This window comes from Danio rerio, chromosome 4 (assembly GCF_049306965.1).
Source record: "Danio rerio strain Tuebingen ecotype United States chromosome 4, GRCz12tu, whole genome shotgun sequence".
Taxonomy (NCBI): Eukaryota; Metazoa; Chordata; class Actinopteri; order Cypriniformes; family Danionidae; genus Danio; species Danio rerio.
The window spans coordinates 68,901,495-68,913,577 of NC_133179.1; the positions used below are offsets into that span (position 1 = coordinate 68,901,495).

Sequence of the window (12,083 nt, forward strand, 5' to 3'; positions counted from 1 at the left end):
CCTGTCGACGATCATTGCTGGTGCGGCAGTGGATACTATTATTTTCTCGCCAAAAGAAGAGCACTGTTCCTGCTCGGTTTCGAACTGGGGACCTTTCGCGTGTTAGGCGAACGTGATGACCACTACACTACAGAAACCCCACAAGTGCTTTCACCAGCGAAGTTAGGCCTGCAAGGATAAAACAAGGCGTACGCGTTGGTCAATCGAGCGGACAAAGCCAACTCAGCGTGACAAGCTGCCTGCAGGTATTAGGGCCAATTTACAATCCGGGCCTGACACAGCTGTACAGGTCCTTGCGAAATGTCCCCTTTCGTCACATTTGAAGCACCTGAATTCTGGGCGTTCCTTCATCACATTTTCTGAGCTCATGCATAGTCGACAGGTTTTTACCTGATTGGTGTGCATGACTCTAAAGTGCTGTGGCGCTTCCGCCGTCTCGATTTTGGTACTGTATGGTAAGGAGACCATCTCTTCCGGAAATCTGTTTTTTACAAACCTTGTTCCATCTTCCATGTTTGTGCCAGGATACAATCGTCTTTTAATTTTAGATATGGGGAAAACTCCCCATCTCTCTAGCTTGCTTAAAATTTCTTCATTTGCTAGGTAAACAGGCAGATGCTTGAACGAAACAACATAGTCTCTGTTTTGTAACCTCCGTACTTCAGATTTCACTCCTTTATTTGTCAATCCATTGTCTATAAAAATTTCGGTGTCATCTTCAGTCTCCATTGTTACTTCATACTCCCTTTGTTTGTTTGGGTCTCTCCGCCAGCATTCTTCCTTCTCCAATCAGCTCCGTGACTGCTTTGGTTATATCAAATCTTCTTGCATCTTTTACATTTTCTACTTCTACAGTTACTGTTGCTTCCTTTGTGCATACTCTTCTTTGTACCTCTTGCTTATCCTTGCCTTTCTCACCTCTTCGTTGGCCGGGCTCTTCATTTTATTTATCTCTTTGTCTGTTGTCAAGTCCATTTTCTTTACCTCTTCGTCTATTATCCAGCCCATTTTCTTTATCCTTTCTTGCAAGTCCCTCCATTTCCATGTCGTTGCCGGGGAATCTGTCCATGATTAAAAATAAAACACACTACATAACCACCCTTCAGTCAGCAAAATGCTGCTGTTAGGTGCTTTTTAAAGACAAAAAGAAAACAAACAAACAAAAACACTCAAGGTCAATAAACAAAAAGGTAGACAAACAAAATGGGGAGAGCCTTTCTCTCCTTACTGCTGCCAACTCACTTCCTGTTTGCTCTATAGCCCCCTCAGGGTGGTGTGGCCGTAAGCAATGACAGCTGTCAAGTGTTGGCTATTGAAACTAGGCGCAGCCCCAGAAGGCGAGCACAGATTAGCTGCCTGCAGCGCCAATGAGCTGGACAGCCGGAGCTGGGCAAGCTGTGAAGCACCAGATTCCATGTCACGGTACTGCGGTGTGGCTCCCAGGAGACAGCTCCTGCCAAGCTTGCATGTCAGGATGGCCGAGCGGTCTAAGGCGCTGCGTTCAGGTCGCAGTCTCCGCTGGAGGCGTGGGTTCGAATCCCACTTCTGACAAACCGAGCCTGCGGCAGTGCGCTCAGGCTGAATTCTTTAACTCTCTGCCCCCATGTCTGAATGATACAGTAACACTGACAAAGTGCCGCATCACGCGGGCTTTAATGCAAGTGCACTGAAAGGGGATCAAAAGAATTGTCCTGGGATGGTGTTGCTTTTTAAGGTTTGCAGGGCATTTTTTTCGTCAAATCCTCGTACAACGTCAAGTCATGACATTTGACAGATCCATGCCCTTGTATGGTGGATCATCCAGTGAGCAGAGAGCCAATTGAGAATGTGCGTAAAAGCAAATCTGAATGTTTCCGCCCAGTTGCTAACAGGAGACCCTCCGCTTGTAAAGCCATCGTGATAACCACAGGAGCCTCCGGTTAGGGTGAGAGCACTGTCTTGTGGTGCCAGCGCAGAGAGACGGAAAGTCACTTTCCACAATGTTTTCATTCAATGTTCTACGCTGGTGGAATCACCTTCCCATTCCCACTCGGATTACGGATACACTGGTGTCCTTCAAACGACAGCTAACACCCATCTCTTCAGAGTACACCCGAACCCCGGTGAATATCCCTCTCTCTAAAGAAAACGAAACTCCTACTCCAGCACTAAATTCTCTGAGCACAAACAAATTACTTGGAATAAATAGCCCTTTTTCGTATGCATTGCCTCGTCTTGTTGAATACCTCCACTATTGTATGTCGCTTTGGACAAAAGTGTCCGCTAATTGTATGCTTCCGCCCAGTCTCGAACAGGAGACCTTTAGCGTGTATTGCAAACATGATAAACACTACACTACGGAAACCAATAGGCCAGTGCTGCTTCAAGTATTTATAGTCTTTTTTTATAGAGCTGTCTTGTACGGTCTGCACCGTGAAGGGCCAGCAAACGCACTGGCCACCTGCTCATGCACAACACAAAGCTAAAAGAAATCAGATTCTTCGCAAGTTTGCGACACCGCGAGGGGCGGTAAACACTGAGCTGAATTCAAACTTCTAGCCTCACACCGCTCTGCAGAAAGAATGTTTTCAGTGAACGTCAGTACTCAACAGAAGCCTGATTTGACAATTGTCATATAAGCCAGAGGTTGTTTCCGCCCAGTTTCGGACTGGGGACCTTTCGCGTGTGAGGCGAACGTGATAACCACTACACTACGGAAACCTTCAGGCAAATCGAGCTGATAACCCTTTTTGATTGGGTGCCTGTCGACGATCATTGCTGGTGCGGCAGTGGATGCTATTATTTTCTCGCCAAAAGAAGAGCACTGTTTCTGCTCGGTTTCGAACCGAGGACCTTTCGCGTGTTAGGCGAACGTGATGACCACTACACTACAGAAACCCCACAAGTGCTTTCACCAGCGAAGTTAGACCTGCAAGGATAAAACAAGGCGTACGCGTTGGTCAATCGAGCGGACAAAGCCAACTCGGCGTGACAAGCTGCCTGCAGGTATTAGGGCCAATTTACAATCCGGGCCCGACACAGCTGTACAGGTCCTTGCGAAATGTCCCCTTTCGTCACATTTGAAGCACCTGAATTCTGGGCGTTCCTTCATCACATTTTCTGAGCTCATGCATAGTCGACAGGTTTTTACCTGATTGGTGTGCATGACTCTAAAGTGCTGTGGCGCTTCCGCCGTCTCGATTTTGGTACTGTATGGTAAGGAGACCATCTCTTCCGGAAATCTGTTTTTTACAAACCTTGTTCCATCTTCTATGTTTGTGACAGGATACAATCTTCTTTTAATTTTAGATATGGGGAAAACTCCCCATCTCTCTAGCTTGCTTAAAATTTCTTCATTTGCTAGGTAAACAGGCAGATGCTTGAACGAAACAACATAGTCTCTGTTTTGTAACCTCCGTACTTCAGATTTCACTCCTTTATTTGTCAATCCATTGTCTATAAAAATTTCGGTGTCATCTTCAGTCTCCATTGTTACTTCATACTCCCTTTGTTTGTTTGGGTCTCTCCGCCAGCATTCTTCCTTCTCCAATCAGCTCCGTGACTGCTTTGGTTATATCAAATCTTCTTGCATCTTTTACATTTTCTACTTCTACAGTTACTGTTGCTTCCTTTGTGCATACTCTTCTTTGTACCTCTTGCTTATCCTTGCCTTTCTCACCTCTTCGTTGGCCGGGCTCTTCATTTTATTTATCTCTTTGTCTGTTGTCAAGTCCATTTTCTTTACCTCTTCGTCTATTATCCAGCCCATTTTCTTTATCCTTTCTTGCAAGTCCCTCCATTTCCATGTCGTTGCCGGGGAATCTGTCCATGATTAAAAATAAAACACACTACATAACCACCCTTCAGTCAGCAAAATGCTGCTGTTAGGTGCTTTTTAAAGACAAAAAGAAAACAAACAAACAAAAACACTCAAGGTCAATAAACAAAAAGGTAGACAAACAAAATGGGGAGAGCCTTTCTCTCCTTACTGCTGCCAACTCACTTCCTGTTTGCTCTATAGCCCCCTCAGGGTGGTGTGGCCGTAAGCAATGACAGCTGTCAAGTGTTGGCTATTGAAACTAGGCGCAGCCCCAGGAGGCGAGCACAGATTAGCTGCCTGCAGCGCCAATGAGCTGGACAGCCGGAGCTGGGCAAGCTGTGAAGCACCAGATTCCATGTCACGGTACTGCGGTGTGGCTCCCAGGAGACAGCTCCTGCCAAGCTTGCATGTCAGGATGGCCGAGCGGTCTAAGGCGCTGCGTTCAGGTCGCAGTCTCCGCTGGAGGCGTGGGTTCGAATCCCACTTCTGACAAACCGAGCCTGCGGCAGTGCGCTCAGGCTGAATTCTTTAACTCTCTGCCCCCATGTCCGAATGATACAGTAACACTGACAAAGTGCCGCATCACGCGGGCTTTAATGCAAGTGCACTGAAAGGGGTTTAAAAGAATTGTCCTGGGATGGTGTTGCTTTTTAAGGTTTGCAGGGCATTTTTTTCGTCAAATCCTCGTACAACGTCAAGTCATGACATTTGACAGATCCATGCCCTTGTATGGTGGATCATCCAGTGAGCAGAGAGCCAATTGAGAATGTGCGTAAAAGCAAATCTGAATGTTTCCGCCCAGTTGCTAACAGGAGACCCTCCGCTTGTAAAGCCATCGTGATAACCACAGGAGCCTCCGGTTAGGGTGAGAGCACTGTCTTGTGGTGCCAGCGCAGAGAGACGGAAAGTCACTTTCCACAATGTTTTCATTCAATGTTCTACGCTGGTGGAATCACCTTCCCATTCCCACTCGGATTACGGATACACTGGTGTCCTTCAAACGACAGCTAACACCCATCTCTTCAGAGTACACCCGAACCCCGGTGAATATCCCTCTCTCTAAAGAAAACGAAACTCCTACTCCAGCACTAAATTCTCTGAGCACAAACAAATTACTTGGAATAAATAGCCCTTTTTCGTATGCATTGCCTCGTCTTGTTGAATACCTCCACTATTGTATGTCGCTTTGGACAAAAGTGTCCGCTAATTGTATGCTTCCGCCCAGTCTCGAACAGGAGACCTTTAGCGTGTATTGCAAACATGATAAACACTACACTACGGAAACCAATAGGCCAGTGCTGCTTCAAGTATTTATAGTCTTTTTTTATAGAGCTGTCTTGTACGGTCTGCACCGTGAAGGGCCAGCAAACGCACTGGCCACCTGCTCATGCACAACACAAAGCTAAAAGAAATCAGATTCTACGCAAGTTTGCGACACCGCGAGGGGCGGTAAACACTGAGCTGAATTCAAACTTCTAGCCTCACACCGCTCTGCAGAAAGAATGTTTTCAGTGAACGTCAGTACTCAACAGAAGCCTGATTTGACAATTGTCATAAAAGCCAGAGGTTGTTTCCGCCCAGTTTTGAACTGGGGACCTTTCGCGTGTGAGGCGAATGTGATAACCACTACACTACGGAAACCTTCAGACAAATCGAGCTGATAACCCTTTTTGATTGGGTGCCTGTCGACGATCATTGCTGGTGCGGCAGTGGATGCTATTATTTTCTCGCCAAAAGAAGAGCACTGTTTCTGTTCGGGTTCGAACCGAGGACCTTTCGCGTGTTAGGCGAACGTGATGACCACTACACCACATAAACCCCACAAGTGCTTTCACCAGCGAAGTTAGGCCTGCAAGGATAAAATAAGGCGTACGCGTTGGTCAATCGAGCGGACAAAGCCAACTCAGTGTGACAAGCTCCCTGCAGGTATTAGGGCCAATTTACAATCCGGGCCCAACACAGCTGTACAGGTCCTTGATCACATGTTTTTGGATTTGTCAGGGAAACCAGAGCACCCAGAGGAAACCCACACGAACATGTGGAGGAACATGCAAACTCCACACAGAAACACCAACTGACCCAGCTTAGGCTCGAACTAGTGACCTTCTTGCTGTGAGGCGAACATGCTACCCACTGCACCACCATGCAGCCACCATATACATTTTTTTCTAAAATGTATATTTACATTTTAAGTCTCAGCTCTGCAATTTAACTATTTTTGTGGCAAATATTTTTTCATTATCTTTCAAACAGTAGGCTGAAAAAAAACTAATTTTAGAATAACAATGTGGTGGCGCTGAGGGTAGAACGTTTGCCTCACAGTGAGAAAGTCGTTGGCTTGAGCCTCAGCTAGGTCAGGTGGCATTTCTGTGTGGAGTTTGCATGTTCTCCCTGTGTTTGTGTGGGTGTCCTCCGGGTGCTCTGGTTTCCTCCACAAATCCAAAGACATGTGGTACAGGTAAATTGAGTAGGCTCAAACATATATATATATATATATATATATATATATATATATGTGTGTGTGTGTGTGTGTGTGTGTGTGTGTGTGTGTGTGTGTTTGGATGTTTCCCAGTGATGCATTGCAGCTGGAAGGGCATCTGTTGTGTAAAACATGGATGGTGCTGGATAAGCTCTTGGGTTAATCCATTGTAGCAACTCCAGACTAATAAAGGGACTAAGCTGAAAAGAAAATTAATGAATTTAGTCGGAATTTAAAGGTTTTTGCATCTGATTTCAATATTTTTTTTTGTTTTTTGGCATTATAAGCTAAGCTTATTGTGCTGTAGGCTTTTGCTTCTACATTTTACCAACAGTAAACTGGAGCATTATTGAACAAAGAAACATACAAAAGAACCCTTCCTTTTCATTGATACAACCTTTATGCAAAAATCTCCAAAAATGAGCTCTCTACACTTTTGAGCGAACTCTGTTCATTTTCCTGGTGTGAAGCTGATTCTGTTAAATTGCTCCCTGTTAGCAAAGTACAGCTCTGCAATTGCAGCGAGCTGGGCCACTGCATTTTGAGAGACACCTTCTCTCTAGAACACTCTGGTCATGGTTGCTCCACGTCTTGTCAGCTTCAAAAGCCTTTTGTAGCATGTATGACATCACAAACATTATTAGCTGAAAAACAATTTAAAACAATTAATACCTTCATGACCAAATAATTACAATGCAACGACCTATCGTAAGCCTAATGAGCACATAAAATTATAGAAATAAGTATCAAATGCACATTTGTTTGTGTGTGTGCACTCTTAAAAAAAAAGGTTCCTTGAGGTTCTATATAGAACCTTGGGGTTCTATACTTGGCCAGTAGAACCTTTTACCCAAAAAATGGTTCCATTTAGAACCCTTTTACTGCAAAGAACCTTTTTGATTAAAACGGTTCTATAATTTTTGAATCATAACATAATTATTTAGTAAAGATTATGAAATAATTATAAGTTATAACACAGAGAGACAAAGCTTTTTGAGTCAAAACCTAATAAAATGAATGCTGTCGTCAAAAACTTAATCAGTGTACAGTATGATGGGATTTTTTTATGCAGGTTTGTACAATAGCATATAACTTATAGGCCTAGTTTATGTTTAACATTTTTGACAAATTATTTTGTGAAATAAATAAAATAACCAATTTATTTAGACTGTGCAGTAACATGTTGTTATGGTTAAATAATTTATTTGAAACTAATAATCATAAAAAAGCCCTCTGGTGACGTCAGTCATTGACAAGGACATCGTCATGGACAGGTGGTGAAGAGCCTCGAGAGAAGGTTAATTTTTCGAAAGGAGAAGTCCACTATTTCAGCTTCATCATTCAGGTATGTTAGTACATTTAATATATATAGTGAAATATTTTGTATTATGAAGTAAGGTTTCTATTTGATAGAAAATCCCTCGTGTTATATGGTGATACAGATTGAATGGGGGCAACTTTAGCGTTAATATGGATAAACACTGTGCTTGCGATGACCTCGGTCGTCACCCTTCGGTTCAGAAATCTGTTAAGTTGAATTTGTTCTGCTTTTTATTCGAAATAAGTTTCAATATCGCTATACTTGTTTGTCAGTACTAATTAAATTACCGATAACAGTACACAGCTGTGTTATTTGAAGGCGAGCTTCGAGAGAGCGTGAATGAAGCATTATGTGCATGTTACTTTAAAATTAACTAAATTTGTGCCGATTTCATTGTGTTTTTCGTGTTGTTTTTAGCTCCAACTTTGAACAAACGCTCACTTTTAGCTTGGTTCGTGTGTGTTTTATCAGTGATTGAGCTAAACTCTTCAAAGAAGTGGACATTACTGCCCGCTTTTGAGACGTTCCCGCTAGTCTGCATAAAACCGCAAGATAGCAGTGCACCGCTCGTGCACGCACAGGCAGATTCGTGCCCGAGTCTGTGCACGCGCGGGAGGCCAGTCACGGTGGCAAGTTCTCCCTATGGCCAGTCCGCCCCTAAATATTATTGAAACCTTTAAAAAGCCAAACATATTTTAACAATCCATAGATGAAAGATCAGGTCTTATTTATAAAAGACAAAAATGCAGACTAAATGTATTGTGAAATTTTATATATATATATATATATATATATATATATATATATATATATATATATATATATATATATATATATATAGTGCAAAATAAGTTTAAAATAAATATTTTAATGTATATTTTATTTTTCTTCAAACAGCCTGGAAACTGAACTGCTTCATAAAACTTGTGCTTGGTATGTATCATTGTTTTAAAATCCAAACAAACTGTATTGTGGTCAGTAAAATGAAATAAATATTATAAAAGACTTCAAGATTGTATTTATCATTACAGAAAAGTGTCATGGGACCCATATTAAGTTTCCAAATTTGATCTGCTGCACACAAGTAGCTTTGAAGAAGAAGGATCCCAGCTTAAAGAAAAATATGTGTCACATCCATAATTGTTTGACATCATCTTCAAGCACACCTGGTAAAGTATTGTATTTTATAACATGCATAATTCACAATAATTGGTTGTTGTGTACTGAAAAAATATATTTATCAAAAAAATATTCTATTACTTACTACTGCTGTTTTAATACAGTGAGAATATTAAGGTCGTTGCTTAAAAAAAGTCCTGCAGAGAAGAAATATGTATTGAAAGGTGTAAATTTGCCTACAGGATTCCTTGTTGCAATGTCTTCAAAACAAATGTAAAAATGAAAGGATTTCAGTGGTGAGCTCATAATGGTGGGATCAAAAGGAAGTGAACTGGACTCTGAGGGACTTAACACAAGGCAAGTTCATTTCAATACATTTAATGTCAAGATTAATTCTGTGATTTAAATTCATATTTACACATTCTACAAATGCTGTCTTCCTACCTCAGATTGTGATGGACCTAGAATGCGACATCGTTTACGAATAAGTCAAGAACCAAATGAAACACACTATTTTCCAGAGTACAGATTATGGAGGGGTCTGCAAAACTAATGGAGAAGTTTCTTCTTCTTGGAGTGCCACAGCTTGTAAGTAACCAAACAATGTTACATTGTGTGCCAAATAGATATGAAAAATCTGTGTATATGACATTTTAAAGCTCATTTGGTAAAGCAATGCATTAGCAATGCCAAATGTGTTCCAGGTCTCACATATTAATAAATGTATAGAATAAACACAATCTACGTCCCTTTGGATAAAAGTATCTGCCAAATATGATGTATATTATTTGATAAACAATTATTTTGTTTTGTTCTTATTCTAATTTTATTGTTTTATTTAATGTTCATACTAAATTGAGGTCACTCAGAAATGTCAATTTCATTAAATTCTGTAACAAATGAGATGCAGATTAAACAGAAAATATATTACAGCTGTCTACACTGTATTTCTGTATTTTTGATGACTTTAAAGTACTTGTATTGCTGAAAATGTGTCACTTACACAAAGTAAACAAAATGTTTTAATTTAGGATGCTGCATATAAGGACTTAGTGAAGGACACAGAAACATCTTTAAAAGAAATGGCCCGATAGAAGGGAAGGAAAGAAGGAAGTACTCAGCATTGAAATATTGTTTTACAGAAATCCAAAGATCCTAACAGCTCTCCTGATTCCGTCAAGGCTTGAAGTGTCAGCATTACGATGGCCAACACTCGCTCACTATCCTTCTGCTCCCTCATTTATCAGAGGCACCACAGTAGAATGAATTAGCAATTACTCTTCACTTTCCAGCCTCAACCCAGCACTGGGAAACACCCATACACTCTCTCATACACCTGCACACATTCACTCACTGTGGCCAATTCACCAATATCGTACGCATGCCTTTGGACTGTGGGGCCAACCGGAGCACCCAGAGGAAACCCACACAAACACTGGGAGAACTTGCAAACTTTACACAGAAACACCAACTGACCCAGTCGGGACTCGAACCAGTGACCTTCTTGCTGTGATGTGACAGTTCTAATCAGTAAGCCACTGTGCCACCCATGGACAAAACTATTTACGTTATAAGAGAGGCCGGCAAACATGGACAAGCTACAGGTTGTGGAATGGCTGTTCTCAGTGTTTTGTCTTATCATTTTGCGGTGTTTTGTATGCCATTAAGCACTTTCTTCAATAACTTTCATTGAAAATTATGTATAAAAATAGATGTTGCCATGACCAATACATACATGTACCATCAACTTGTTGAAATTGTAGTGTTATTTAATAGATGTTTGCATGGGCGTGGTAGTGGGGGGGAAAGTGGACCTGACTACCCAGGGCCCCGTCTAGGGAGAGGGCCCTTTGAAATCCCACCAATTTTTTATTATTATTGTTTTTTGTAGCCTACTTCGAATTAATTGGCCCCTCCAATTGATGTCAATGTCATTATTTATTTCAAAATATATTGATAACACCCCCCCCCCGAAATGGTTTAGTCCGCCTATAGACGGCAGCCGGCAGCAAACAAGTAACGCAGTGAGTCTAGAGCCTGATCATGCTGCGCAAAAAGTTCAAATCGGGCTTTCAAAAAAAGAAAGACAGGAAGGAAAAAGATAGGAGGCAGAATGAGGGGAAGCAGCTGATGACTGCTTTCTTTTCAAAAGGTGAACTGAGTTTGCTTGTTATGAAACTACATCTAATTAAAGTTAACATAGTCAACTCCAGACAGCTGCTGCTAATGCAGGGCTCGAAATTGTGACCATTTTGGTCGCATATAATGCTGATTTGTGTACAGTCATTACTAGGAAAACCGTAATATTTCAGCGCCCCTAAAGCGCCCCCTTGTGACAGAGAATGAATTTTTATTTCCAATAAATTTTTTCAGCTGTTTATGGTCAAATTATTGCAATTATCGATCCATGTGCAAATGTGAAAGAAGTTTATGTGCCTTTTAAAAATCTAAACTATTAAGTAATACTAATATAAGAAATTATATACTTGATTTATCCCTTTTAATGGTATGAAGGTTGAAATGCCATTGTATTAGATATTTTGTGTCTGTATACGTCTGCAAGATGTTTGTTAAAGATCTCTTGATCTGGAAAGCACCTGCTGTATACAAACGTCTGGCAGACGTCTGTATGATGTCAGTTTTACACACATTCTGAACCGCAAACATCTTAAAGATGTCTAATAGAAGTCTATTTCACATCTGATAGGAAACGTCTTGTAGATGTCTTGCAGATGTGAATGCAGACGTCAAATAGACATCTCTGAGATGTACGTGTGCTAATCAAAATCGGCCATTAAGAATCACGATCAGCGCATAACCAAAAAGAAAATGGGTGCTCCTAAATTTTTTGGGATGCTCCTAACTTTTTGAAGTTGGGGGCACCAGTGCTACCAAATAAAAAAATTAATTTCGAGCCCTGTAATGTATGTATGCTAATGTTAAATCTTTAGCTTAGTTTGTCAACCAGGCTGCTTGTTGCTGTAAGTAAATTATGGGCCAGGCCAGCTAAGGTTTCTGAGTGTACAGTTGTCTCGTGTTCTCCTGTTCAAAAATAAATGTTTTTAAATCAAAACTTGCATCAGTATCATGGATCAAAATGTAAGTACACAAACCCGATGTAGCCTACGGTTTAAAGGTATTTGAGCACAAGTAGGCCAAATGCATCAATTTGGTGGTGAATGAAAGAACCATTCATTATTTTAATCTGATTTGATTATAGATTAAAACACTTTGTGCATGTTTATATTCAAATAATTTAAAAAAATGTGTAGGGGGCCCACTGACATTGAGAGTGTACAGGGCCCAGAATTTGGTGCTACGCCCCTGGATGTTTGTGTATTGTTTCTATCTGCATTGTAATACAT

General features: G+C 41.2%; 1 protein-coding gene and 7 non-coding genes across 8 annotated transcripts in view; 3 read left to right on the forward strand and 5 right to left on the reverse strand.

Annotated features, from left to right (window-relative positions):
• Nucleotides 1-12,083, forward strand: part of LOC108183347 (uncharacterized) — a 199,270-nt gene that overhangs the window by 63,461 nt on the left and 123,726 nt on the right. The window lies entirely within an intron of this gene.
• On the reverse strand, nt 65-137 carry trnav-aac (transfer RNA valine (anticodon AAC)). The gene has a single exon. It is a non-coding gene; the product is annotated as a tRNA-Val (tRNA).
• trnal-cag (transfer RNA leucine (anticodon CAG)) lies at nt 1,469-1,551 on the forward strand. Its single transcript has one exon. It is a non-coding gene; the product is annotated as a tRNA-Leu (tRNA).
• Nucleotides 2,628-2,700, reverse strand: trnav-cac (transfer RNA valine (anticodon CAC)). The gene has a single exon. It is a non-coding gene; the product is annotated as a tRNA-Val (tRNA).
• On the reverse strand, nt 2,805-2,877 carry trnav-aac (transfer RNA valine (anticodon AAC)). The gene has a single exon. It is a non-coding gene; the product is annotated as a tRNA-Val (tRNA).
• trnal-cag (transfer RNA leucine (anticodon CAG)) lies at nt 4,209-4,291 on the forward strand. The gene has a single exon. It is a non-coding gene; the product is annotated as a tRNA-Leu (tRNA).
• trnav-cac (transfer RNA valine (anticodon CAC)) lies at nt 5,368-5,440 on the reverse strand. The gene has a single exon. It is a non-coding gene; the product is annotated as a tRNA-Val (tRNA).
• trnav-aac (transfer RNA valine (anticodon AAC)) lies at nt 5,545-5,617 on the reverse strand. The gene has a single exon. It is a non-coding gene; the product is annotated as a tRNA-Val (tRNA).